Source organism: Nannospalax galili, unplaced genomic scaffold (genome assembly GCF_000622305.1).
Source record: "Nannospalax galili isolate Female #2095 unplaced genomic scaffold, S.galili_v1.0 scaffold2937, whole genome shotgun sequence".
NCBI classification, from domain to species: domain Eukaryota; kingdom Metazoa; phylum Chordata; class Mammalia; order Rodentia; family Spalacidae; genus Nannospalax; species Nannospalax galili.
The window spans coordinates 145307-151641 of NW_008339366.1; the positions used below are offsets into that span (position 1 = coordinate 145307).

Below are 6335 nucleotides of genomic sequence, written 5' to 3' on the forward strand. Positions count from 1 at the left end.
TTTTATATCTGTTCAGGTATATAATTTTTATTTTTCGTGTTTAATGAGGTAATAGAGGTGCATTTTGAACTTTGGTAGTTATAATGAATATTGTGCAAAATGTGCTTATATTTCAAATACTCATCTTAAATTTGTATCTTTTGCTATTTGTCTAATTTAGAACTTAAGTTCACACACAAGTATACAATTAAAAATAACACAGAGATGCATGCATCAGGGTAGCGGACGATGAATTTTAAAAGACATGTGGCTCTTGTATATGGTTTAAGAATGGGTTTGATTTTTTTTTTTTGCTACATAGCAAAAAATGTTGCCAGAGACTTTATGGGGTCATTTTATACTTCTATTTTTATATTTTAATTTAAAATTCTTGATTATTATTTGTGTGTATATGTGTGTGTGAGCGCAGGTGTGTGATGCCATTGTGTGACAACTTCTAGGAGTGGGTTCACAATGGGAAAATACCTCAGGCTAGCTGGCCTGCATGCTTACAAATAAGTTTCTTGTCTCTGCCTTCCATTTTGCACAGGAGCTCTAGGATGACAGATGTGAACTACAGCACCTGGGTTTTTTTTGGGGGGGGTGAGATTAGGCCTCTCTTTGTAGCCCCAGCTGGCTTGGAACTAGCTATGTAGACCAGGGTGACCTCTATCTCACAGAGATCAGCTGCCTCTGCTTCCCGAGGTGTGTGCACCTTGCTGGGCCCTCTTTTTTTTTTTTTTTTTTTTAATGTGGGTTCTGGGGATTGAACACAGGTTGTCAGGCTTTTTTAGTGTGTGCTTTTACCCAATGAGCCATCTTGCCAGCCCTATTTTATACTAAACAAGAGATCCAAGGTGAAGATTCATTACTTACTCATTTGCATTTTAAGACTCATTATTACAACTTGCCTGCCATTCTTCAAAATTGCCCGTCTGAACATCTGTCAAAATGAGCATGCCATTATATATTATCTTAAGAAGTTCAAGTTTGAACTCAGTTCTTGCCCTGTGACTTCACCTCGTATATAATATGTCCCTAAGAACAGCATAGTGCTTCACTAATGAAATGAGGAGACAAAAATCACAGCTCTGAAGTTGAAATCATCCTCTTGGGCTTTTCTAACTTTCCTGAACTCCAAGGACAGATGCTTGGAGCTTTCTTGGTTATTTATCTTGTGACCTTGATAGGAAATGCCATCATTATTGCCACCATCTTCTTGGACCAGAGTCTCTACATCCCCATGTACCTGTTCCTGCAGAATTTATCCATAGTAGACCTGTGTTTTAGCACAGCCATCACACCTGAAATGCTCGTGGTCCTGACCCTTGAGAAAATGACCATTTCCTTTAGATGCTGTTTTGCACAGATGTATTTCATTCTTCTCTTTGGTGGGGCAGAATGTTTTCTCCTATAACCATTTTTGCTTCAATCTGCCATCCTCTTAACCTACCCAGTGATAGTGAACAAAAGGGTTTTTATGGAATTAGCAATATTCTCATGGGTCTCAGGGATCATGGTGACTACTGTGCAGACCACATGGGTGTTTAGCTTCCCCTTTTGTTGCTCTAAAGAAATCAATCATCTCTTCTGTGAGACTCCCCCTGTGCTGGAGCTTGCATGTGCAGACACCTTCCTGTTTGAAATCTACACCTTCACAGGCACCGTTCTGATTGCCATGGTTCCCTTCCTGTTGATCCTCCTGTCTTACATTCGCATCATCTTTGCCATCCTGAAGATGTCTTCCACTACCGGGAGGCAGAAGGCCTTTTCCATGTGAGCCTCTCATCTCACATGTCACCTTCTTCTATGGCACAGCCAGTATGACTTATTTACAGCCCACATCGGTACTCACTGACCACCAAGACACTGATGTCATTGGCTTACACACTGCTGACCCCTCTGCTGAACCCACTTATCTAAAGCTTGAGAAACAATGAGATTAAAAGAGCTGTCGTGAAATTATGGCAAAGAAAAGTGGTTTTCCATACAGTGTGACTTGTTGAGAAGCCATGTGATATTCGGACATCACACAACGGAACTCTGTATGAATTGAGAAAATGGTGCAAACAGCGGATTTTTTTAGCAGATTATGCTTAATTCCTTTATTTTAGGGCATTCCCTCTTTAAAAATAAATACTACAGTTAATTGTTTTTAAAACCTACATGTTTTCATAACACATGATATACAGTTTATCAATACACTTCTCTATTGCTGACATTCAAATCATTATTAGAATGTTTTCATTAAAAGGATGCTTTAATAAACATGTAGTTCCACAGGCTCATATGTTTGGTGATTCTATTTTTGTGTGCTAGATTCCCCGGTGGATGACTGAGGAGACAAGCCATTTTGTATTTACATACTTTAATAATCTATTATAGATGTGGGTGAATTGTCTATAGGCCAGCACTCAGAAGGTCAAATCGGGAAAATCTGGAGTTCTAGGTCAGATGAGTTAGACCTGGGCTACATGAGTTCCAAGTAGTATGTGCTACACAGAGAGAGCCTATCTGAGAAGGCAAGGACTGAGAATGTCAATTAATGATAGCTAGACACTTGCTGAACATGCAGAATGCCCTGGGTTCAATCCTCAGCACCACAAACCAAACAAAAGATGCTACTGCAAAATTGCTGTTCAAAGGCACCTAATTTCTTCAGGTTGACCTGGAGCCCACTGATTATCACTGCTGTCTAGAGCTTCATTGGAACATCAATGTGATGAAATGCTTATTTCTAGAGAGACAATGTGTTCCACAAAAGGGTAAAAAAATGCATTTATCTTGGGGGCTCAAACTCAGTCTAATTTGTAGATTCATAGATTGCAACCATAAACTATATTATTATTGTTATTTTTTAAATACATTTTAAATTTATTATTTGGGAATTTTATACATGGATGCAATATATTTTGATCATATCCCCCCTGCCCACTCCCTCCTCCAGCTCTTTCTGCCTGACCCCCTCCCAACTTCATGTCCTCTCTTTATTTTCCTTGTTTTTAATAACACATGAAGTCTAATTAGTGCTGTCCATATGCACATGTGTATACAGGCATCCACTGGAGTGTGATCAACCTACCAGGCACCATACTTCTAAAGAAAACTTTGTCTCTTCTAGCAGCCATCAGCTGTCCAGAGCTCCTCAGCAAGGGGAGTGTATAGGGGTTATTCATGCTGAAAAGTTGACTGGCTTGATGGTATACAGGTTTTCTTCAGGTGACCACAGCTGCTGTGAGATCATGATTGAAGTGGTCCTACCATGTCCAGAATATATTGTTTTTCCTACTACTCCTTGACCTCTGACTCGTACAGTCTTTCTGCCCCTTCTTCTGTGATGCTCCCAGAAGCCGCATGGTCAGGATGCGTAGTATAGATTTCCCATTTGTGGCTGAGCACTCCATGGACACTTATTCTCTGCACTTTGACTAGATGTGAGTCTCTGTGTAAACCACTGACCACTGATGAGGACAGCTGAAGACCCTAATTGCTGAAGACACCATGCACTTTGGTCATAGGATGGAGAAATCAAGTTGGTACTGCTCTGGAAACTTCCTGCAGAAGCTGTCATAGTACTGGATGGTGCTATGCAGCCAACTGAGGGATGAAAGTCATCAACAGTCTAATCCAACTGTGACCTCTGTGGACTGCAATAATGACCAGTGGCAAGATATGCCCATTGGTGCACTAGTGGCATTAATGTTATGTGGCAAACCAATTGCTTTCTGGTTAGATTTAAGACTTGCTCTACAGTAGGAAACTCATACCTGGTATTGTAAATCCGGCCAAGAACCCATGGTTGGGGAGCTCATAGGCCTTGGGGAGAACTTCCTACTATTATTTTGTAAATGGACTTAGTGTCAAACTGCCTACTCTTGGTACTCTTACAAATATCTCTCCATACCCTCTGAGTTTCTGATGCTGCTGATAGAGGGACCACTCTTTGAGAACCCAGCATGGAGAACAAGACTCTTTGCCTTTTTCTCAACTGATGGATCCCTCTGGATACCAACCCCCCTTAAGCTCATTGTATCCCCCAGTCTCTCTCCCATATTCTATGTCTTAGTTTTTATATTAAAATTTTTTTACATTTATTACATTTAATTTTGTGTGTAAGTGTCTGGGGGCGGTGTCACAGGACAACTTTCAGGAGTGAGTTCTCTCATTCCACCATGAGGATCCAGCTTAGATCCTCAGGTTTGCAGGCAGGTATTCTTATCCATTGAGCTATATCTCACAGGTCCATGTCTTAGTTTTTAAAACATAAAGTTTATATTCCTGTTTCTTATTCATTGAGAGAGAGAGAGAGAGAGAGAGAGAGAGAGAGAAAATGTAGTTTCTGGAAGGAAGGTGCCATCCTTCCCTTGCCTTTCGGTTTGTGTGGATGTTTCAGATGGTTATTTACTGTGTAACCCAGGCTGGCCTCGAACTCGGAATCTTCCTGCCTTGGCAGAACTGAGAATACAGCTGTGTTCCACCATGCCAGGGCTCCCTTCCCACTAAAAATTTCTGCCTTTTTTAAAACCTTTAAATACCCTGTTTTTATTTATCACAAAGTTAATGACTTAAGTTAGAAGATATGTAAAACAAATACATACTGTCCCTTATAATTCTCTGCATTCTCATCCATAATGCCTTTACAAGTAACAGTAATTCAAGGCTCATTCAAGTACACCCCCTCTGACATTTCCCATGGTCTAACAACACTGGCATGCGTATATACAAATTATTTTTATAAAATTAGGATGGCATTTAAGTACACCCCCTCTGACATTTCCCATGGTCTAACAACACTGGCATGCGTATATACAAATTATTTTTATAAAATTAGGATGGGAGTTAACACTTTATGTTTAGCTTGTTTTTTCTCTGGTCTTTAGTTTTCCTTTTTGATTTTTCACTTGGTACACTTTTAGTGCTCTTATAATTTCTATGATTTTGGAACACTGAAAATTTCTTTCTGAGTGGTTAGGGAGATGGCTCAGAATTAAGAGGACTGGCTGTTCTTGCAGAGGACCTGGGTTTGATTCCCAGCACCCAGATGGTGTCTGAGAATTCTCCAGGTACAGAGGATCAATGCCTTCTTCTGACCTCCTCGGGCATTGCATGACATGGGTGTACTTACATACATGCAGGCAGTGCATGCATACACAAAAATAAAAATAAATAAATAAAATATTAAAAGATTCCTTTCGGGGCTGAAGAGATGGCTCAGCAGTTAAGAACACTGATTGTTTTTGCAGAGACCCAGGTTCAGATCCCAGCACCCACATGGCAGCTAACAACTGTCCGTAACTCCAGTTCTAGGGGATCTGATGCCCTCTTCTGACCTCTACAGGCATTGCACAACATGAGTGCACTTCCATACATGCAAGCAACACATACACATAAAATAAAAAAACGAATATTTCAAAAAAAAATCCTTTCTGAGAGACGATTCAATTTTCTTAAATATTCTAAAAGTATTTGGGGCTGGAAATATATACTTGGGGATCTAAAATGTATTCTTTTCACCTCATTTACTTTCTGTGCCATGTATCAATTTAAATACCATTATGTGGATACCTTCACATATATCTCATCGCTGTTTATTTGGTCTTATGAGGATGGTGTGTCAATATTTCCACATCTTGGCTATCACTGTATCAATGATATTTTGACACTAAGAATTGATATTGTTACTATCACATTTTATCCACTTTAGCATGTGTCTAAAACTAGCACATTTCATTTAAATTTAATATATTTTGGAAAGAATACACATCACTATTCTATACTTTGATAACTTCTCACAATGTGTTTATGAAGAAACACATCAATAACATCCAGATATGGAATATACCAGTGTGAGAGAAGCTTCTATGGGAAATTTGGAGTTGGACTAATGAAAGTCTGTTTAGAAGCACTTCCTGTGCCTGGGTACAACTGCTGCATGCCTGGACCCGTCAGTCAACTACAGTGAGTGATTTAGGAGGGGCACTTGGATTGGATTCTGAAAATGAGATCTGTTCCCTGAGGAAAATTGTTCCCTTTCACACTGGACATAGACAAGAGAGAACCCATCTCTAAGAGTCATCCACGCCCTCACTGCTGCAGGAGGAGAGAGCTCTCCCCAAAAGACCCTCCTCCTGGAAATCAGAGGTGAGAAATGCAGAAGGAGAACCTTGGTGTTGCACTAAATTTTCTTCCCTTTTCTTTCTCATTCTGGGGAGGCTTGGTGTGCACTCCCTCCCACGGCCCCAAGGCCCACAGACTAACATAAGACATTTTTAATTTGGGTTTCCTTTATGGTAGGGAGTGAGGAGGTGACTTACAAAGAAGCCTTGCATTGCTGGGCTGCCATTCGTTCGAATGCT

The 6335-nt window shown here is 40.2% G+C and overlaps 1 pseudogene; it reads left to right on the top strand.

Annotated features, from left to right (window-relative positions):
• The first annotated feature begins 228 nt into the window (after positions 1-228).
• On the top strand, positions 229-1977 carry LOC103734814 (annotated as a pseudogene).
• The last annotated feature ends 4358 nt before the right edge of the window (positions 1978-6335 follow it).